General features: G+C 36.6%; 1 protein-coding gene and 1 pseudogene across 7 annotated transcripts in view; both read right to left on the bottom strand.

Annotated features, from left to right (window-relative positions):
- Window positions 1-23642, bottom strand: part of LINGO2 (leucine rich repeat and Ig domain containing 2) — a 1152505-nt gene that overhangs the window by 462311 nt on the left and 666552 nt on the right. For all 6 annotated transcript variants that reach the window (XM_081067709.1, XM_081067714.1, XM_081067711.1 and 3 more), the window contains one exon: window positions 19303-19384. The gene's annotated coding sequence lies outside the window, so the exon portion shown is untranslated. The remainder of the gene's footprint in view (window positions 1-19302; window positions 19385-23642) is intronic.
- LOC308505100 (cysteine-rich PDZ-binding protein-like) lies at window positions 15707-16010 on the bottom strand (annotated as a pseudogene). Its single transcript has one exon. The product of its transcript is annotated as a cysteine-rich PDZ-binding protein-like (transcript).

The raw sequence follows: 23642 nt of genomic DNA, 5'->3' as shown, positions 1-23642 counted from the left end.
ATCCAATTAAAAAATGGGCAGAGGACATGAACAGACACTTCTACCAAAAAGACATACAAATGGCCGACAGATATACAAAAATATGTTTAAATCCACTACCTATTAGGGAAATACAGATCAAAACAACAATGATATACCACCTCACACCTGTTACAATGGCTATTATCAACAAGAAAAATAGTAACAAGTATTGGAAAGGTTGTGGAGAAAAAGGAATCCTCAACATTGTTGGTGGGAATGCAGATTGTTACAGCTGCTATGGAAGGCAGTGTGGAGGTTCCTCAAAAAACTAAGAATAGAATTACCATATGACCCAGCAATCCCTCTCTAGGTATCTACCCCAAAAATCTGAAAACATTTATCCGTAAAGATATATGTGCTCCGGTGTTCAATGTAACTTTATTCACAGTGGCCAAGACATGGAAACAACCAAAGTGTCCTTCGATAGATTATTGGATAAAGAAGATGTGGTATATATACACAATGGAATACTGCTGTACCACAAAAAAAGATGAAATCTTGCCATTTGCAAAAAACATGGATGAGTCCTGAGATTACTATGGTAAGCAAAATAACTCACACAAAAAGTCAAGAACCATATGACTTCACTCATACCTGGGATATAAAACTGAAAACAACAAAGGAACAAAAACAAAAAAAGAAACAAAAACTTATAGACACAGACAACAGTTTAGTGGTTACCAGAGGGGTAAGGGGGGGGGCATTGTAGGAGAGGGTAAAGGGGGTCAAATATATGGTGATGGAAGGAACACACAATGCAATGTGTAGATGATGTATTATAGAATTGTACACTTGAAACCTATATAATTTTACTAACCAATGTCACCCAATAAATTTAATAAAAAAATGTAAAAAACAGTGCCCTTTTCATTATCAAGGATTTCTTGATTTGGACAACAAATGTTATCATCACACAAATTTTAGAGTAAGTAAATATTACCTCCAGTCTATGCGATGAGAGCCTATAATTCCTTGCTTAGATATGCAATAGTCCTTATTAAAGAAAATGTCACTATAAAGTAGAGCCTAACCATTACTTTTGATTTAATGCGAAGTAATTTATCAAATTATTTTTATCTGACACCTAAAATATAACTGATTTATTATGGGAGTGGCAGAGTAAGAGGACATTTATTACACACACACACACACACACACACACACACAAAGTCATACATTGCAAAAAGAAAAAGTGAAAATGAGGAAAACATTCACCTATCTTCCAATTTTGCTTACCTAAAGTCTGGATTATAGCTATATTAGTACTTTCCATTTCTACAAGTTCAAACAATTAAGTTCACGAACTCATCCTAGAAATAGTGTTACATACTTCATTGCTGAATATCATTACTGTCACCTTTGAAGTACTCCCCTTAGGAAGCTATGCACTGATGCCAGTGCCTAGTCCACCGTTCAAAGCAATTTTGGAACTCTTTTTCTGGAACGGCCATCAGAGCTGTTGTTGTATTACTCTTGATGTCCTGAATGTCATCAAAATGTCTTCCTTTCAATACACATTTCCTTTATCTTTGGGTAAAGAAAAAGTCACTGGGGGCCTGATCGGATGAGTAGGGAGGGTGTTCCAATACAGTTATTTGTTTACCGGCCAAAAACTCCCTCACAGACAGTGAGCTGGTGCATTGTTGTGATGCAAGAGCCATGAATTGTTGGTGAAAAGTTCAGTCATTTTCGTCTAACTTTTTCAGACAGCCTTTTCAGCACTTCCAAATAGTCAACTTGGTTAACTGTTTATCCAGTTGGTACAAATTCATAATGAATAATCCCTCTGATATGAAAAAAGGTTAGTGACATTGTTGCAAAAAGTTCAGGAATTTAATTGTCAGACATGCATGCAGGAAAGGGCCAACTTAGACAAAGTAAATAAAAGGGATTTAGCCTTGGAAGTTAGCAGACAATGGTCTGTAGAAAGGTCATCTGGGCTGCCATAAATGAAAAATCATGCACTTCTACTTCAGCTTATTCAGAAAATATATGTGCATTATGTTCTTGAGTATGTGAAGTTCTATGAAAAATAAACAAATAAACAAATAACCCAGTCATTTGATACACCTTCAGTAGAGGGGAGGAAACCAAGATGAGCTTTCAGGGAATTTTATAATTCAATGACAAAAATGAAATGAAAGTAATGTATAGTGATTTAATGAAATTGAGGTAAGTCTTTATTAGTTGTTTAATTGAGTGCACTTGGCAGGGAAAAAATCTCAATAGAACTTATCAATTTAAAACACCTTGTATTCATTCCTTCCTGTCATAATAAAAATTATTTTTGTTTATTTGAAGTTACAGGAAATGAGCCTGTTTTCATCTTAATGTACTTCACATTATGTCTCTATAAGAAAAGAATCCATCAGTGATATAATATCAAGAATGTTGCTATGAATTTTCCAGATCAATATCTTAGTATGGTTTTCTGCAGAATTCATCAGGACAAAACATTTCCCTAAAATTTAAGGTTGGGAAGAAGGAGTCATTCTGTCCAGAGAAACGCATTTCACCTCATAATTCTAATAGTGTATGCCATGAACATTTATTTCATAAGAAAATGTTTAGATATGTTTAGATATATTTCTTTGTATAATAATTAACTAAAGACATTCAATTACCACAGAATCTAGGCTTTAGAGTGACTGGCATAAACTCTATTCCAATACTACAATATAACTATTTCTCTTTTATTTTTTTTTCTACCAAAAAAAAAAATCAGAACGGCTTTTCCATGTTTAGTTTTCTTGAAGAATAAACATGCATTAATAAAAAATAAATCTAAGTTTTATGTTATAGCTGTTTGGATGAATGGGTATTCAATGCTTTTCTTTTTTATAACAACCATTAATGGATGCTTTCATTTGATTTACATGGCTATTAGACCAGTGATTTTTGTTTCTGAAGCACATGTTAAACATGCAGCTCAGTTAATGTAATTACAATTATTCCTATTTTGAAAGCTATATTTGAGGGAGAAATCTATAAATGACATCTGGGGTATAACCTTGGGGAAAATAAACATGCCTAAATGGATGGATCATAATCTCCATAATTTCTCTCAATTCTTATTACTCTTTTGTTTAATAAACAAACTTTTAGAAATTATTTAGGCCATTCTTAGCTTTTTATTTTAAAGTGAAGGCCATAGTTACATAAAATTAATTATAGCTCTCTACATTAAGATTTTCAGTAGAGCATTGATTTCACTATAATTGTTACTTGAATTACAAGTTTTGTTTCTCTTATTAAATCTAATGGAAGGCATAAATAAAATTACCCAAACAACTCTATATCACATGCATATTGATTAACTATGGAAATGATGCTATGCATTGATTAAAACATACTAAAATTACTGCTTACACAGAATTAACTCCAAACTAACTCTGGTGTTAAGACAGAGACAAAATGGTGGATTTGATCTACCAAAAAAAAATAACTTCAACTTAATTGACTCCAAATCTCAGCTCTTTCCCCTTTCAATCATATGTTAGAGTAGCAAGTGATGTAGTAGAAACAGCGTTGACACAAAGACCTGAATGATTCTTACCACTCCTATGATGACAACTTTATAACATCTTTTTCAGCCATTCTAATTTATCTATATCAAGGATGAAATCATGTCCAAAATAAACCATAATTCCTTAAACGTCATAACAGGCACTCTCTCCTTCAAAAATGAGGTTATAACACTGTTTCATATTTGAACTAAGAACTAATTAAAACTAGAAAACTAGAATAAAATTTGTGAATAATATTGTTAATTATTTATATACTATTTTTATTGAGTAGAAACTGGATGATTTACTGGAACTTTTTTTTAAAAAGGCTAATTCAATAATACTTACTGACATAATACAAATAAGAATCATGTAGCAAATTAATCTTTTCCTTTGAAATGACAACACTATTACATTCAGAAAGCATTTGAATCAAAACTTTAAAAAGTTTCATCAAGAAGACTGTGTACTCAGAATCTCCAAGCCTTTATTCCCGCATGGACGGGGGTCTATACATTGATTAAAACAACTTTATAGGAGCTCTGGAAACTAGCAATGATCTACAGAAACCAAGCAAATGTCCAGTCAAGGAGAGGCACATTTAAAATGGTAGGAAATTTTGTGGTCATGGCTCACCCTTGCACCATTCCCTCCCCTGTGCAGTTAGGAAGAAGTGGCCCAATTTTTACTTCCTTCTCTTGAGATCGAAAGAGCCAAGCAGAACATATTTGCAATGTTCTCATCTGTCTGTGCGTTGATTGACAACTGGATTCTGTCTCACCCGACTTAGAACTCAGACAGGGAAAGAGCAGCATAGTTTATCTTACAGTTTGGAAGCCCCGTAAGGCAGTGGCAGGTATGTAAAAACTGCCAGGGCACTGAAAACCCATAGAAGCCTGGAGTAAGCTATAATGGGCAAAATAACACCAGGGAACACGGAGGGCAGTAAGAAGAAGCTGGAGTAAGACTCTTCCGGAAATTAGGACTTTAAAAGCAGCCATGGCTGACATTAGCCTATTGTTGAATTAGGAACCTCCACGCTCTCATAACCCACAGACATATTGAGTGAACAACGACAGATTGACTAAGATAGCTTTGTAAGAGCTTGGAAAACAAATGAAAAATCTGCTGTGTTTATGGGCTAGAGGCGGGGAGAAAATATAATCAAACACACAGACAGGACACATGCTCAGAAAAGGCCTGAGAAGGCCTAAGCCTTCATACTAGGCTTATTGGTGACCTTCTTCCATTGTAGGAGCAAGTCTATAAAGACTAGGAGATGTTGCAGCTTTTTCAAACGCCTAATTTTCAACAAAAAATAACAAGGCATTTAAAGAAAATATAGCCCATTAAATGGAACCAAATAAATCTCCAGAAAAACTCCCTGAAGAAACACGTGCATCAGTTATTAGATAAGACTTTAAAACAACTGTCTCAAATATGCTACAGGAACTAAAGGAAACCGTGGACCGAGAAGTCAAGGAAATTCAGAAAAAAAAAATGGAATCTGAATGAGAATTTAAAAAGTGATAAAAATAATAAAATGTAACCAAATAGAAATTCTGAAGCTGAAAATGACAATAACTGAATTGAAATATTTACTCATGGGGTTCAATGGAAACCTCAAACAGGAAGTTTGAGAATCAGTGAGCTGGAAGACAGGTTATTTGAAATTATTGAGTCTGAGGAACAAAAAGAAAAAAAGAATAAAGAAAAGTGTACAGAGCCTAAGGGACTTGTGGGAGTCACATAAGTGTACTTAGACCAATATATGCATAATGGAAGTCTCAAGAAGAGAAGAGAGAAGGGACACACAGATTATATGAAGAAATAATGGCTGAAAACATCCCAAATTTGAGGAAATACATAAATCTATAAATACAAGAGGTTCAACAAACTCCAAGAAGGTTAACCAAAAAAAACACCTACATTGAGAAACATTATACGCAAATTATCCAAAGCCAAAAACAGAATCTTGAAAGTAGCAAGAGAAAAATAACTTATCACATACAAGGGACTCCATTAGACTATCAGTATATTTCTCATCAGTAACCTTGCAGGCCAGAAAGCAGTAAGATGCTGTATTTAAAATGCTAAAAGAAAACAAAAATATGTTAACCTAATTTTGTATTTGGCAAAACAATCCTTAGAAATGAAGGAAAAATTATGACATTCCCAGACCAAAAAACAAATAAACAATCAAAAACTGTGACAGTTCATTACCACTGGATCTTCTCTACAAGAAATCTTAAAGGGAGCTTTTATATTGAAATGAAAATATGGTAGAGAGTAACCCAAAGTCATATGAAAAACATAAGGTTCTATGGTAAAAGTAAATATGCAGACAAATATAAATAACAATATTATTGTAACTTTGGTTTGTAATTTTACTTTTTATTTTCTACAGAATTTAAAAGACACATTCATACAAAATTATTATTACTGTATGTTAATGGGTAAACACCACACACACATACATACACACACACACATAAACTTGCCTGTGAGGTCAGACAATTAAGTTCAAGAATTCATCCTAGAAAAATTGCTACATACCTCATTACTGAGTATCACTATGGTCACTTTTGAAGTATTCCCTTTGGGAAGCTATGCACTGACTCCAGCGCTTAGTCCACCCTTCAAAGCAATTTTGGAACTCTTTTTCTGGAATCGCCATCAGAGCTGTCATCATATTACCCTTGATGTCCTAAATGTTATCACAATATCTCTGTTTCAATATTTCCTTTATCTTTGGGTAAAAAAAAAAGAAGTCACTGGGGGCCAGATCAGGTGAGTAGGGAGGGTGTTTCAATATAGTTATTTGTTTTCTGGCTAAAATCTCCCTCATAGACAGTGCCGTGGGAGCTGGTGCATTGTCAGGATGCAAGAGCCCTGAACTGTTGGTGAAAAGTTTAGGTCGTCTAACTTTTTCACGCAGCCTTTTCAGCACTTCCAAATAGTAAACTCGGTGAACTGTTTATCCAGTTGATACAAATTTATAATGAATAATCCTTCTGATATCCTAAAAAGGTTAGCAACATCATTGCAACAAGTTCGCGAACTTAATTGTCAGATCTCGTGTGCACGCACGTGTGCGCACATGTGTGTAGGAATGTTTAAAAAGAGTAGAATGTTTGTATGTGACTGAAGTTAGTATATGCAAAAGTTATGGAGATGGGTGGTGGTGACAGTTGCATAACAATGCAAATGTATGTACTATCACAGAACTATGCAAGTAAAAATGGTTAAAAAGGTAAGTTTTATATTATGCATATTTCATTTCAATACAAATGCACTTGGATTTGGCTAATTTACTTTTTTTCTGTTTTATTGACATATCATTGACATAGAGCATTGCATAAGTTTAAGGTGTACAGAATAATGACTCGACTTATATTTATTGTGAAATAATTATCACAATATTTAGTTAACAACCATCATCTCATATAAACATTAATTTTTTGTCCTTGTGATGAGAACTCTTAGGATCTACTCTCTTAAAAACTTTCAAATACATTATACAGCAGTGTTAACAATAGCCGTCATGTTGCACATTATATCTCTGATACTTCTTTATCTTATAAGTGGAAGTTTGTGCCTTGTGATCACCTTCATCCTACTCTTCCATCACCTGCTCTCCCAACCCACTCCCTGCCTCTGGAAACCACAAATCTGATCTAGCTAATTTATGATAACACAATTTCATTAAAAAAAAAAAAAAAGCATGCCACTTGACAGACAACATAATATCAAATTGTGCACATCAAAATTGTCTCCAGAACGTATCCACCAAGCTCTCACACTGCTTGGAAACTAATACTATTAAAGCAAATGAACCATCACACAGCCAACCAGATGAAACGCTTGGGAAAGGGATGGAGCTGTCACCCTTGCTGCATGGGTGAGAGTCCGAGGCCCTCCTTCAGAATCATGCCGCCCTGCCGCATCGTTTTCATGCCTTCTGCCCATGTGCCATCCTAGTTTCAAATGGTTGGATGAATAATTAGTTTTCCCAACACAGAAATGGAGTGTGCAATCACTCTCCTGTAGTACACTCTAACTGTCACTATTCAACTGTGATTCTGCTGTCAGAAGATTTGTTCATACCCAATGAAACAAGACAAAACTGATAGATTGTGATGAATTAATTAGCTAATGGGAAAATAAAAGTTGAACAAAATTGATAAGTTGAATTTTAAGGTGAATTGAGATTGTCAGGCTTGCACACTTAATGATAGAGGTTTTTATATGTTTTTTGCTGTGTAAAGGGGAAATTTATGTCCCTTAGCCTGAATGTTCATTCAATGGAGGTGAATAAAGCTACTACCTTTCTTAATGCACACTCTAAATTTCCATTTGCTTTTAAATTTGAGATTATCTGGGAGATGCTCGTTGTGTTGTAGAAACATCACCCTTATTGGTGATTATGGAAATGTTAATTAAAAACCAAAATGGGATCCCACAACACACCCACCAATGCGACGAAAATAAAAATTCCTAATAATCACCAAGTATTGGTAAAGATGTGGAACAGCTAGAACTTTTATACTTTGCCATGGAAATGCAAAATAGTGCACCAGTTAGGGAACCTGATGGTACCAGAAATTAATATATAAGCCACATATAAGTAATTGTATGTCCCACAAAAATGCACACATACATGCTCTAAAAAACATGTATAAGAATCTGAGAGAAAGTTCCAGTCAAGATGGCAGAGTAGGTTAATGCTGCGTTTACCTTCTCTCGCGGCCACATCAAAATTACAACTGAACTACAACACAACCATGATTGAGAATCACCTGGAATCTTGTTGAATCAAAGACCTACAACTACAGACACACAGAAGAGGTGACGTCAAGACTGGTAGGAGGGGCAGAGATGTGGAACAGGCTGGTCCCACACCCTCATGTGACCATTAAAAATTGGGAAAGTTATCTCAGCTGCAGAGGCCCCCCCCACACACCCTCCTCCCGAGGAGAGAGGAGGCCGATGCCCTTCCCAGCCAGTGCCAGGGAGAGAGGTCCCCATAACTTTTGGCTGTGAAAACTAGCGGAGATTGTGGCTGAATTACATAAGGGCAGCTGCACTCCCAGGTGCTCCTCTTAAAGGGACTTACCGAAGGAGTCACTGGCTTTGAACTCCAGACTGGGGCAGCAGCAGGAGAGGCCACAGGGACATGTGGAGGGGAACTGAGTTGTCTGGCTTGAAATAGGAGAAGAGGGGCAGCTTACTTCTGGACAGAGGAGCTGGCAGAAGCCATGTTTCCTTTGTTGAGCCCTCCCCCTTCCCAGCATGAGGACACAAGCGTAGTCAGCTGCTATCCATTAAGCTGGCTGACATCATTGCTTTGCCACGCTCTGGTGGCAAAGACCCCACCCAGCCTTCCCACACACCCAAGCCGCTTCCAGTGGCTTTTTCATACAAACTGCCTGCCTTGGCTCATGTTGCAGACTTTCCTAGGGTCTCTGAAAAGTTCATGGAACCCAGACGAGCAGCATCTGGCTTGACCATGTCCTGCATCTCTGGCTGAACATCTGTAAGTCCAGCACTAGTGGCAGCTGGCCTTGGTTCACAGCTAGGCCTCTCAAGGCACTTCCAAGCACGGCACAGGTGGCAGCCATCTGTGGATTGCTTTGTGGCCCCTTCCAGGTGCCCCTGAGTGGGGCATAGGCTGCAGCTGACCTTGATCTGCAGCGGGCCCCTCCCAGGTGGACCTGGGGCTGGAGCCCCCAGTGGCAATCTTTGAAACGAGCTGGAGCATCACCCAGCCACCTCCAAGGATGACACACCCAAGGGGCAGATTAGGCAGACACCAGAGCCCTGCTGAGGAAGATCCTGCTTTGTAGGATCAGCCCCTGCTCCACATCTCCAGTGTAGTCATGGCCAGGGCTCACAACCAATGAGCCCAAGGGTCAGTTCCTCCCATTGATATACAAACAGCAACCAAGGCTCAACTATAAGAGGAGGGTCCACATAACCCACACAAGGGACACACCTGGAGTACGTGGCTCTGATGACCAGGAAGGCTGATCACTGAGCCCCACAGGACACCTACTACATAAAGCCACTCTACTAAGACCAGAAAACATAGCAGCCCTACCTAATACATAGTAACAAATACAGGGATGCAGCTGAAATGTGAAGACAAAGAAGTATGCCCCAAATAAAAGAACAGAACAAAGTTCCAGAAAAATAACTAAACAAAATATAAGTGTCGTGCAGGGTCTCAGCTCCCGCTCCCCGCCCAAGAACGCAAGACACGGTAAGGCCAAAAAGGAACACCCATGAAGCCATAAGTAGGGGAGTCAAACCAATATATTCTCGCTGGCGGCTGGGCTGGAGACACAGGAAGCAGGATCTACATAATCTGCCTAACAGCAGTCCGCGCTTGCCAGCCACCATCTTCTTGCTAGCCCCTATTCCCTTCCTGCTAGCGTAGCCACAGCCGTTATATTAGTGGCCAATGGCCTACGGGTTACAGCTGACGGCCAACTAGCCACAGCTGCTGGCCATCTGATCACAGTTGATGGCCATTTACTACCCGAGCCAGCACCTTTCTATGTGAGGCCGAGAGCCTGGAAACTGCTTTTTTGGGGTTTTGTCCCCACACTCCACCCCTACAGGGTCTCGCCTCACAATCTACGCGACAAGCGTCTTCTGCGAGGGGCCCTGTGCAAGGAGCCTGGAGGTGAATGCACTATCCTGAACACAGCCAGGCTCTCTGGGCACAGCCAGGGTTTCTCAGGGCACCACCAGTACTTCTGGGCACAGCCAGACTTCCTGGGCTTTTTAAGGTACCACCAGTCTCCCCGGGCACAGCCAGGGTTTCTCAGGGCACCACCCCTGTACTTCTGGGCACAGCCAGACTTCCTGGGCTTCTTAGGGTACCACCTGTCTCCCCAGGCACAGCCAGGTTTTCTCAGGGGACCACCACAGTACTTCTGGGCACAGCCAGACTTCCTGGGCTTCTTAGGGTACCACCTGTTTCCCCGGGCACAGCCAGCTTTTCTCAGGGCACCACCACAGTACTTCTGGTCACAGCCAGACTTCCTGGGCTTCTTAGGGTACCACCTGTCTCCCCGGGCACAGCCAGAGTTTCTCAGGGCACTGCCACTCTCTCTGAGCACAGCCAGACTTCCTGGACACAGCCAGGGCCTCAGGGCACTGCCACTCTCTCTGGACACAGCCAGACTTCCTGGACACAGCCAGGGCCTCAGGGCACTGCCACTCTCTGGACACAGCCAGACTTCCTGGACACAGCCAGGGCCTCAGGGCACTGCCACTCTCTGGACACAGCCAGACTTCCTGGACACAGCCAGGGCCTCAGGGCACTGCCACTCTCTCTCTGGGCTTCTCGGGGTACTGTGCTGGAACAACAGCGGCTCACATCAAGGTGCTTACATATTATCAATGGCGGCCAGTCAAGACACAAAAGCAAACCTCAAACCAGTCCCACTACATGATGGTATGTTCCCAAACAGTCAAGCGTCCATTAAATTAGGGATAGAAGGCAATTCCCCATAGTCCATAGTCATTCGCCAGGGCTGTCCTGGGGGTGAGGGATGACCTTGACCTCACCCTCATCTCCCACGGAGGACTCAGCAAGCGTTTCCTCCTGGGACTAAAAGTCCTACATCCGGGCTGCCTCAGCAAGCAGTTCCCAGACCACAGGGCGGCAACAACCTTCGCTTTCTCCGCCCTCTCCGGCCTCTGCTGGTTGGGGAACCATCCACGTCTTTCCACCCCTCCACAGGGATCGAGCTCTCCAGCAGCTGCTCCTCCTGGTCTTCCTCAGACTGAGCTTTCATACGCACAAACTGCTCCACTGCCCTTCGGAAAGCTTTGGCCAGCACCGTATCCTGCCGACTACGCCATGTGTCGCGCAGGGGACCCTGCTCGCTGCGCCATTTGTCGTGCAGGGTCTCAGCTCCCGCTCCCCGCCCAAGAACGCAAGACACGGTAAGGCCAAAAAGGAACACCCATGGAGCCATAAGTAGGGGAGTCAAACCAATATATTCTCGCTGGCGGCTGGGCTGGAGACACAGGAAGCAGGATCTACATAATCTGCCTAACAGCAGTCCGCGCTTGCCAGCCACCATCTTCTTGCTAGCCCCTATTCCCTTCCTGCTAGCGTAGCCACAGCCGTTATATTAGTGGCCAATGGCCTACGGGTTACAGCTGACGGCCAACTAGCCACAGCTGCTGGCCATCTGATCACAGTTGATGGCCATTTACTACCCGAGCCAGCACCTTTCTATGTGAGGCCGAGAGCCTGGAAACTGCTTTTTTGGGGTTTTGTCCCCACAATAAGGATGCTGAGTGATGTCATGGAGAACTTCAATACAGAGATAAGAAACATAAAAACGGAGATTGAAAACATGAAAAAGAACCAGGCAGAAATAAAAAATACAATAATGGAAATGAAGACTAGATTACAGGGAATCAACAGTACATTAGATGAAGCAGAGGACTGAATCAGTGATTTAGAAGATAAGCAGCAGAAAACACCCAATGAAAACAGCCGAGAAAGAAAAAAAGGAATTCAAAAAATGAGGAAAATAAGTTTAAGGGGCTTCTGGGATGACATCAAGCATACCAACATTTGCATTATATTGGTACTGGAAGGAGAAGAGAGCAAGGAATTGAAAACCTATTTGAAGAAATAATGATGGAAAACTTCCTTAATTTGGTGAAGAAAATACATAAACAAGCCCAGGAAGTGCAGAGAGTCCCAAACAAGATGAGCCCAAAGAGGCCAACACCAAGACACATCATAATTAAAATGCCAAAGATTCAAGACAAAGAGTGAATCTTAAAAGCTACAAGAGAAAGCAATTCGTTACCTGCAAGGGAGCCCCCATATCGGCTGAGTTCTGAACAGAAACTTTGCAGACCCTTGGCATGAAATATTCAAAGTGATAAAAAGCAAGGACCTACAACTACAATTACTCTACCCAGCAAAGCTATCATTTAGAATTGAAGGACAGGAAGAGCTTCCCAGACAAGAAAAAGCTAAAGGAGTTTATCACCTCCAAAGCAAAATTAAAAAGAATCTTAGAGGGACTTCCTTAATACCAAAAAAAAAATAAAACAACAATAAACAAACAAACAAAAAGTAAGAAATGTGAATAATAAAATGGCAATAACTACTTACCTATCAGTAATTACCTTCAATACAAATGGATGAAATATTCCAATCAAAGGACATAAGGGGGTGAATGGATAAGAAAATAAGATCTTTACATATGCTGCCTACAAGAGACTCACTTAAGATCAAAAGACACCCATAGACTGAAAGTAAAGGGATGGGAAAAAGATATTTCATGAAAATGGAAACAAACAAACAAAAAGCTGAAGTAACAATACTTACCCCAGACAAAATAGACTTTAAAATCAAAGACTATAACAAGTGACAAAGAAGAACCTAGTAATCCCACTTCTGAGTATTTATCTGAAGAAACCGAAAATACTACTTTGAGGGGACGTGCTCATCCATTGCAGCATTATTTACAATAGCCAAGATATAAAGGCAACTTGGGTGTTTCTGAATGGATGAATGGATAAAGAAGAGGTGGTAGATATATACAATAGAATATTACTCAGCCATAAAATAAGAACGAAATTTTGCCATCTATGACAACATGGATGGATCTAGGAGGTATTGTGCTGAGGGTAGTAAGTTGGAGAAAGACAAATGTCATATGATTTCACCTATAAGTGGAATCTAAAAAAAAACAAAATAAATAAATGAAACAGAAACAAAGTCATAGGTACAGAGAACATTTGGATGGTTGCCAGATGGATGAGGGTTTGGGAGTGGTGGAAAGGGGGAAGGGATTAAGAAGTACAAAGTAGTCATGGGGATGTAGGGTATAGCATAAGAATGTAGTCAATAACATCGTAATAACTATGTATGGTGTCAGATAAGCATTAGATTTGTTGGGGTGATAGATGAGAGGGAGGGTGGAGCCAGGTTGAAAAAGGTGCAGGGATTAAGAAATACAAATAGGTAGTTATAAAATGGTCATGGAGATGTAAAGTATAGGGAATATAATCAATAATATGGTAATAACTATGTATAGTGCCAGGCAAGTGCTGCTGAATAACTGTGGTGTACACCTGAAACTAATATAATATTGTACGTTGGCTATATTTTAATAAAAATCTTAAAAAGAAAAATAAAAGAATCTAAGAAGCACAAATGCAATGATGAAATAGTATGCAGCATTGAAAATTAAATTACTGTTACACATAGAAATCTCACATATTGAGATTAATATTGAGAGCAAGAGGCCACACAACAAAACAAGTATGTACTCTATCATTCAACTTATATAAAACTCAAAAAAGAAGTGAAACAATGTATAAAAATTCAGGACAGTGTTTACCTTTTGAAATATTGGGATTCATGACTTAGAAAACAGAGTATCTTCAATTATGTTGGTTATGTTTTATTTCCTAACATGAGTGGTTATTACACATGTATGTGGACTTTCTGATAATGATAATTTATTGAGTTATTCACTTATTATGTGTGCTTGTTAAGAATACTTCAATGAGTCTTTCATTAACCAATGCAATATGATTAATTTATATGTCAGAAAACAAAGAAGAGATTAAAATAGAACAATAAAAATCACTTAATTATTCCACTGGTGGCTTTACTTCACGTCCTATTTTATATATATACATATATATGTATATATATATATATAAATATTTATATATATATATTTTATATATATATATTTATTAGTATATATAAATATTTATATATACATACAGATGTATACATGTGTATGTATATATCCATATTTTCTTGTTTATCTTAAACAATTTTGGTAATTTGTGTTAAACTAGAAAATCTATCAATGCTGAGTAATTGTCCATGTATAAATAAATAAAATGGACAATTACTCAACATTGGTAGATTTTCTAGTTTAACACAAATTACCAAAATTGTTTAAGATAAACAAGAAAATCTGAATAGAATAAGTTTCTATAGTCTAGAAGTATTACATTAAAAAAACAACTATCAGATTCAAAATCTTTTGTCTTGGTTTACTGTTAGATTTTCCTAACTTTTAAAGAATAGGAAATTACCATGCAATAAAAAAAAAAAAAACTCCGATCTTAGCAAATAAATTCTAGAATGGTAAAAACCCTTTCCATTTCTTTCTTGAGCAAGATTTTTCTTCTTGTAATTCTATTTTTGTTTGTTGTTTAGAATCAAAATAATTGCTTTGTTCTATTTTTTTTTTTTAATTTGGTGGTGGGGGTAGGGGGTAGTGGAAGTAAAAGAAGTTTGGTTTCTGCTTCAAAGAGCTTTCCCAAAGACTGGTGATTCATTTTCATTACACATCACCATGAATGAGCATTCTCCTGAACTCTCCTGGTAGTGTGAATTCCAGGTCATATGTGTAGTATGTGTTTTTCTGAAATCCAGTGTATTCATTTGGGCATATATGGGGTGTCCCTTGTGTTCTTGTTCTCATATTAAAGGTATTAGCACTTTGGCTTCAATAACTAATTTTCAAAACTCATAAGTACAACTTGTGTTTGATTTGGGTCTTGGATAATACTAAGGAACCATCTAGCAATAATGGTCTCAGATATTTAAATACCCTGTGAAGATGCAATTAATTAAGGGACTGCTGATTCTAAGAACTATGCAACCAACAAGGGAATGAGGAAAGAATCATAAGTCTGAATGCCAAGTTCTGAGAAAATATCAATAATCTCTTCCTCACGTTTGCAATACTTATAAAGTACAGAGAGAAGAATTACAATGTGATGTGTAGATGATATTACAGAATTGTACACTTGAAACCTATGTAATTTTACTAACCATTGTCACCCCAATACATTTTAATTAAAGGAAAAGTGCATTCGAACTGGGGAAAAATATATGTGTTGTTGTTGTGGTTGTTGTTGTTAAATTTGCCGCTTATTCCAGTTCAATAAGATGCTTTAAGGAAAATAACATGAGGCGGGAGACTAGTTACATTGTTGCTATTCAGAACTTCTTGAGAACAAAAGAATGAAGAGCAATAAACTTCCCTAGTTTATACTTACTGTCTTGAAACACTTATTCTGTAACTTAAACATCTATGACATGCCTTGAAAATTTAAAGCAGAAAACAAAATCATATAGAAAGCCAGAAACTTCATCGATATATCTAGACAGATGATTGCTTGTAGTTTTTGGTATCCAAAACCTTTTTTCCACACATTGCACACATGCCCTTTTTGTGGGCACAGCTCTGGCAGTGATGAGAACCTGATTGGTGTACAGAATGTCTACAAATTCTGCAAATGGAGAACTTATTCTTTCCATAGGGACCGAATCTTGCTTTTTTGGGGTCAAATCTTTATTTTCTTTCAGCCATTTTCCACAACTTCCTGTGGTAGTCCTTGTACCATCTTTCCACGTATCTGCAGTGTTAACGGTACCAAGTTCTTTTCACATTTTTCGCACACCATCCTTCCGTGATGTTTCCCTTGGCCTCAGAAGCCTGGTGTGATTCTTTAATTAGTGCTTTTCTTTGAGTTCTTCTTTTCATCTTTTGTTCATGAACAATCACCTACATGTTTGATTTCTGTTTTGCATATTGGTCATTTTTTCATCTCATCATTTTCTTTGATGGTCCTTGTCCTCTGAATTCTAGGAGTGCTTCTTCAGTTTGTTTTCCCCAAATCTTATTACATTATTCGCTGCTTCAAAGGCAGATTTCATTCTTCCATTTAATTTTTGTTTCTTTCCAAGTCTTTGCATTTCAACTTTTTCAATCTCTATGGTTTTTATTTCTAAGTCAATGAATGCATATTTTAAAAGGACAAAAATATTTCTAAAATATTTTTTTGGATTCTGTACTAATTCATTATTCCATATATGGCTTACCACTGAGGCTTTAACTTCCCATTTCAAGTAATCATTATTCAAATTATGTTTGGCTTTTATGGTGTTGTTGCTGTTTGTTTACTGATATGAGAATGTGATGAAATCTATTGAAGGGTAGTGTTTTTCAACAGACAAGTCAGGAGACTGAGCCTCAGCCCTTGGCCATACTGGTAACTTGGTGTTCATCAGAAAGCATCTGAGCTTCACAGTGAAAAGGTAGGTTGTGAACAACCTCAGGCCCAAATTCCAATGAGTAACAGGCATTCAAATAAAGCACCTCTGTTACAATGTTAGTGGACCATCTTCTCTCCCCACTGTGTGGTACTCTGTCCTGATCTGATAAAGTGTTATTATACACACACACACACACACACACACACACACACACACACACACACACACGTACAACTGCATCTATTCCCATTATCACCATACCTACAATTACTACTGGGACTATCTCTCTGTCCTTGGATTCAGGGCATTCATTGAAGAGGGTTGCCCACGATTGACTGTCTAACTTTCTGAATAATACAAACCTTGGATCTGTGAGTTAGGGGATAGAAAGTAAGTGAGGAGCATAGAGTCTCGCTATGTTATTTCAGACCATAACTTTGCTCTACTTCAGACTGTGAATTTTAGTTTCACAGTGTGGAGTCTTCCCAGAAGCTAATTAATAGATTGGCTGAAAGTCTCAGTTTTGAATGTTGTCATAAATTTTCATCTTTCTCTATGTACTTATAGCCACTTTAAGCTTCATCGAGGACTGTTTATGAGGTAGAACTTTAAAACAATAACAACCACTATTTCTGGCATCTTAAACTATGATAAAAAATTATTTCATCAGCATCATTTGGAGAAAAATTGAACCTTCCTCTAATATTTTCTCACAACCAAAAGTTATTCCTGAACATCTGTGCAATATTACTTTGACACAGATGGCAAAATAGTTATTAATAAAATAGCACTTGTAAATATTTGGATCTATTTCAGCAGAACTGAGAAAGCCACAAAATCATCCTACAAAGTAAATTTTCATTGCTGACTCAATGTACATTTTACTTTGCACCAAAAGTGCTGCAGTTTTCTTTGGTAGTTTCTGAAATGAATAAGTAACATTTATTATATTTGCTGGCCCCTCCAGTGAGGTGGGGGGATGACTTCATTTTCATTATACAGCTGGCCCCAATCCACTTTTATCTTTTAGAAGTTTACGAGGCCTATGTACTGCTTGGGGTCTGACAAAGCCCAGTCTCCTAAATATAACCTCCATTTTCTTTTCAAAAAGTAAACAAATTGAAAAAAGAAAAGAAAAAATATATATCTTGGGGAAGTCTTTCAATAAAGTCTTATAAATAAATTTAAAGAAATTATTTCATAATCTTCCAAGTGTTTTTTTCGCCCACTTTTTTTCATGTCAATTGTTTCATATTACTCCTGTAAGATGTTTTGGCATTGTCAGTTTTCTTGTACCCATTTCATGTGAAAACAATTTGGAATTTGATCTTCTTGTCTGTAAGACCATAAAACAGGTTTCTTGCTGTATGTTGAGGTGGTGTGGAGTAATATGAAAATTCCTGGACTAGAAGATGGAAAGGGTGGGATTGTGTGTTAAAATTGCCTACCATTAGCTCTATCAGTGCCATATGGTTTACTGTCTGGTCTACAGTTTAGGGTTACTCTGCAAATACTAACTGGTCTGTACCATGAGGAGTATGGAAATGGCGAGAAAGCGTTAGAAAAGTTGATAGCCATTTTGTAGAGTAATTTTATGCCTATAGAATTATTATTCTATATAACACATAGAATATATGTAATATATAATAAAAACGTGAACTTTTGTATTTTGTGTCTGCCTTTTTAATCATTTCATTTTTAAAATAATTATTCTTTAGTAATTTTACAAAAGCATTCAGTCTTCATTGGATTAAAAATACACTGATCCTTAACCAGAAAGTCTGAGAAGTACTTAGCTATAAGATATCCAGTGAGCCAGTACACCTCTTGGGACCTCAATTTCTCCATCTGTAACAATATTAGTAATGATCCCTACCTTGTCTTTTACACAGAGTATGTGAACATTAAGTAAAATCACTTATTCATAAATTATTTATAAACTATAACACCTCATATAAATATACAGTTACATTCTAAGTAGAAATCATCTGGGAAATAGCATGACACTTTTGCTGAAAAAAAGGTTGTCATTTTTAGATATCCAATAAATATTTGTTGACTTCATGAATAAACATAAGAACACAAACTCTGGCATCAGACAGAACTGCACTCAAACAACTGTCTCAGAGAGTAGGGTGTGATTTAAAGGCAAGTCAAATAATCTGTCAATGGCAGATTCCTCATCTGTAAAATGAGAGCAATATTAGCTTCTGCTTCTAAGGGTCGTTGTGAGTATTCCATAAAATAATGCAGTGAAGTATTTAGCATTTAGTACTTGGCACGTGGAAAGTATTTAATAAATGTTAGTCCTATCTTTAAGATCTTTTGCTATGCTAAGAAATGAGTTGATTGTTTACATGCGATATTTTACTTAGTTAATAAGAAAATATAAAAAAGATGATTACCTTAATGTCTATTTAAAAATAAAGAAACTAAGACTCAAACAATTAGGCAACTTTAATAAGGTCATATAGATACTTTAAATCCATGTCTGTTCATAACTAAATTGGTGACTTTTCCCACAGAATACCACCTCCCTAAGGACTTCTAAGTAATGAAGAAAACAAATTTCACTGGCACTCTCCTTTTAGTACTCTTATTTTTGTTTGCAAACTCTGAGGATTTTTTGCAGAAGAGAAATTATCAACAGATTTAATGACACACAGGAAATGATACCTCTGGATCACTTTTTCCACTTACCAGTTTGACTTGTTGGGGTCCTCATGCTGACAGGGCCACTTTTAGTGTTTTGCTCTGAGCTTCTTTGCATGACCCTTCAAGGCTGCCAGAAAATAAAAAAAAAAAATAAAATAAAAAAATGTAAAAATAAAAATGCTACTTGCTTCTAGAAGGATTTCTGGATATCAATGACCACAACAATAATAATTCAAATTTACATACTACCCATTTCATAAAGCTTTTTAAAGCAACACAATAGAGATAAACTCACTTCACATGTTTGGGGTTTTTGCAAGTATTTTGTCATGTTTCTCTTGGAATTGGCAGAACATAATAGTGTCTATCACTGAGGCATTCATTAAATTACTTTCATTTTTTATTAAATGAATGAATGAAACTCATGTTAAATACATTCATATATTTGAAGATTTTTAGCCCCAGAAGGCAAACTAGGGTATTGTTATAAATGTAGTTCTTTGCAGAAAAGGAGAAAACGGACCAGAGAAAGAATTTTTGCTGTTTCCATATACCTGCCATTTCAAAGGTTAAACATTTGACAATGAAGTCAACATACAGGTCACAGATTATTTCTTGTGGTTTCAGTATTTAATAGTTGAATGAATCTGAAAATCTGTTATCAAAAATAATCATGGTCTATTTATGCAGGAAGATTTAAATACAATCAATTAAAGGCTTGAATCTACTGTTAGAGTAATTGTAATGTTGAAAATGGAAAATGAAACTGTTGTTTTTTTTTAGAATAAGAATATGACTTTTCCATTTTCATGATGAGTCTTTTCCTTTTTATGCTACTTCCCAACTCCACCTCAATTATCCTCTGCAATCCACAAAAACAGAGAGAGAGATAAAGGAGAGAAAGATAAATTGGCAAAAAAAAAATAGTAAAAGCTATTATATTTGTCATTTACTCAGAATAAGTTTAACAAGGTTCGCTTTTTTTTTGAAATGTTTTCTTTTTTATTGAAATATATTTCACATATAACATTGTGCAAATTTAAGGTGTACAATATGTTAATTTGACACTAGTATATTTTTAAATAATTATAATGTCAATCACTTTCCTTCAAAAAAAACTTGTAAACTAGATTTTCTGCTTGACATTGCTACTTGTGTGACCAATAATAATAGTGATTATTACTTTGTTGCTTACAGTGTTTCAGGAACTGTTTTTTATCATTTTATAGGAATTACCTAATTTAATATTTTCAACAACCCTGTAAGATATGTATTTTAACCTCATTATTTTTAAAGATGAAAAATCTGAGGCCCAGTTTAAGTACATTATTCAAGACCCATTGCTAGTAGTCCATACAGTAGGATTTGAACTTTTCCCAGAGCCCATGCTTTTAATCTGTACTGTATCTACTATTACCTTCCAAACTGGAACTTTTGATTTTCCTCATGTACCTTTCTGTGTTTTCCCTCTCTTCACTGGGAATCAACACATCTACTTGGACTCAACTCAGAAACGTGGAGATCTTTTTAATAACTTCCTTTTCGATGACAATTATGTAGCCTAATAGTTGGAATCCATACAGCTCTCTCCTTTCACTAGCTCAAGCCACCATCATGTATCACCTAGAATACAGCAAGAGCCTTCTTCTATTCCAACTGATCCCACTCGTGACCCCTCCTGTAATCCATTGCTCACATTCTAGCCAGAGGAGCTTCTTTTATAGCATAAATCATTTTACTATCCTGCGTAACATTCCTCAATGGCTTTCTATTACATTTGGAATTACCTAATTATCTTATCATGGCCTCTAAGTTATACCATGAACTGGCTGCAGTCTACCTCTCAAATATTATCTCATACGGTTTTCTCTCATTATTATTAGATTGCAACATACTCCTTCTCTAATAAACCATGGTCTCCTGCAACGAAAGACTTTGCTTTTTAGGAAATCAAAACCTGGAATGTTCAGCAGTTGGATCCTTTTCATGCCTTAGATCTTAGTTCAAAAGTCACTTTCTCAACACTCCAAGATGTCCCCTAAAATATTTTTACCTTATTTGCTTACTTGTCTGTTATCTCTCTTCCTCACTGGAATGTGAGATCCATGTAGACAGAAATCCAACTACTAACGAGTAGCACTTACATTTTTCTGCGTTATGAATATATGGAGGAATGAATGGATGTTAAAATATATTCTAACTAAAATTATTCTCCCTTATTTTTATTCATTTCTGAAAGGAAGAGAAGAGAAGCTTGCATTTCAAGAATGAATAAACAACAACAAAAAAAAACTGTAAAAAATCATGTTTTCATATTCCTTCATGTATACCTGCTCTTTTGAGATATTAAAACAAGTTCCACTAGGAAAAAAATGAAATAGATTTCTCTGTTTATGTTTTGTTTTCTTCACAAGAAGTACCGTAAAGACCATAACTGTATACATTAGTTTACATTATTTTTTGTAAATGTCCCAACTTTCAAGTGTCCCAATTGTAACATTCTCAGTGTGGCATTCATGCACAATAGATGATATACATATACTATGAATTTTGAATTTGAGCATGAATTTTTGTGAGTATGAATAGCCCAGGGTCAAATATTTAGAAATCTTTAAATCACTTGTGTCCTATCTGTAGCTCTGACCAATATCAGGCAAATATCAGCACTGAAGTAGCTTGTATGATTGAGGTACCAGTATTATATTAAGGGGCATATACTATGGTTTTATTCTCACAAAACAACAACATATAAAGACTCTATATTAGTTTAACTAGCAGCATATTTTTATCTTACCTGAATCACTCTGCTAAAAGATGTGCAACCCCACTGAACTTTGTTTCTGGTTATTTTATTCCCCTTTGTTTTGGTTTGGTTGGTGTAAAACAAAGCTTCCCAAATTTATTTATTCACTTATTTTTATTGATTTTTAATGGTATGATGAATGTTTCTATATTGCGGTAACATGTATATAACATAAAATTTTTACCATTTTAATTGATTTTAAGTGTACAGTTTAGTGACATTAAGTACATTCGCATATATCAATTTCCAGAACTTTCTCATCATTTTCCCAAACTGAAATTCTGTACCCATTAACACTAACTACCATTTCACCTGCCCCCAGCGACTGGTAACCGCTATTCTATTTTCTGTCTCTGTGAATTTGACTATTCTAGCTTTCTCATGTAAGAAGAATCATAAAATGTTTGTACCTTTGTGTCCGGCTGATTTCACTTAGCATAATAATCCTCAACATTCATTCAAATATAAAGTGTATATGAGTTACATGATATTTACATGCACATTAATCAAACTGTATTTTTGATTTAGCGAGTCTAGAGCCAGACTAGAGTCTGTATTTAGTATAACAAGCTTAGGTTACACTCACGGTGCTGATCCATTGACAACACTTTGGGTAACAAGCATTCAGATGTTAGGTAACAGTTCCAGATGATTTCAAAACGATACTTGAATAATTCATGGTTTGAGTACTGTGTGTGTGTGTGTGTGTGTGTGTGTGTGTGTGTGTGAGTATTCCTTTTGCAAATGTCATTATATCTATAACTAATGAAGGTTTTTTAAACCTACGTTTTCCTTTTTTTCAAAAAAAGTGCTATACTGTCAGGTCAATAATACTAAACAAGCACTTAGCGAATCTTACACACATCTGCTCTTATTTATTTTGTAATTTATCAATAATTCTAAACAAAGATTTTCCTTGTTTTAAAAATAAGTGTGTATCTTGATGTCACCTAGTGCAGGTGCCTTTGAATTTAATAACACATTACAAAATAAATGAAATATTGGCATTTTGTCACTGGCTAATAAGATTTTAGGTAACTTTTTTTCTGTACTTTTCCCCTATATTTCCAATATCTTTTACCTTATAAATTTTAGCTACCATTCATTAAGTCTTACAATACACCATGCTAAATATGTGTGTTTATATAATTTCATACATATGTGATATTATCTCATTTAATTCATAAATTTATAAAGTTAATGTTAATAATTACAAATAGTTATAATTTGGGGGCACTTTCTAATGGCCAGGTACTGCATTAATGTTTTGTATATGTTCACTCATTTAATCCTCAATAGTAAGCAATTAATATGCTGAATTGTTTAGGTGGAGGAATTAGTTCAAGTTTATAAATTCAGGTGTGGTAAGCTATATTTTTATAGTCAATGGACAATAAATCTTTTTTGAAGAATCAAATAAATATCCTCTCTGCTAGAAGATATTTTAGATAGCCAATAATATTACAGGAGAAAACAGAGGACTCAATGTCTATATCACATAGTTTATTAAAAGGAAATATGTCAAAATGAGAATTTTTTGCAAAAGCACAAGAAAAATCATTATACATTCTACAGAATATTG

The sequence above is a fragment of the Rhinolophus hipposideros genome (genome assembly GCF_964194185.1).
Source record: "Rhinolophus hipposideros genome assembly, chromosome: 11".
NCBI lineage: Eukaryota > Metazoa > Chordata > Mammalia > Chiroptera > Rhinolophidae > Rhinolophus > Rhinolophus hipposideros.
Note: the sequence above shows the minus strand (reverse complement) of the source record. Positions and strands in the feature narration are given on the sequence as shown.